Source organism: Orycteropus afer, unplaced genomic scaffold, assembly GCF_000298275.1.
Source record: "Orycteropus afer afer isolate SDZICR_OR568_19922 unplaced genomic scaffold, OryAfe1.0 scaffold00705, whole genome shotgun sequence".
Classification (NCBI taxonomy): domain Eukaryota; kingdom Metazoa; phylum Chordata; class Mammalia; order Tubulidentata; family Orycteropodidae; genus Orycteropus; species Orycteropus afer.
Window position 1 is genome coordinate 956,520 of NW_006922292.1, and position 505 is coordinate 957,024.

The window sequence follows — 505 nt, forward strand, 5'->3', positions numbered from 1 at the left end:
TTAAGAACATGGATGTAGACCAAAAGTTATTTGTTGACCAGATCAGTCTAATTTAGATAGTCATCCATATAAGCCATGAAGTTATCATATGCACAGGTTCCTCCTTAGTGTGTGTATCTATAATAGTATATATTTATGTATCTATACATGCTGTTGTTAGGTGCCATCTGGTTTATTTTGACTCAAAGGGACCCCATGTGTATATATATTTAAATTAAGCTCATACATAGGTTTTATTGTTTATGAAATTTATTTTAGAAAAAGAAATGGTGTATTGAATGATATTTGTTATAAAATTGGGGTGTAGAGTCTGCTAGGGTTGAAAACTAGGACCCTAAGCATAGCCTTGATATCTGTCTGTACTTGTTCTTATATATGATAAACTCATGACATATATGGATGATGACCTAAATCAGACTGATCATGATCTGGTCAACAAACGAATTTTGGTAAGTAATGTCTTCAATCTGTAACACAAAATATTAAAAACCCAACTTACCCCTTC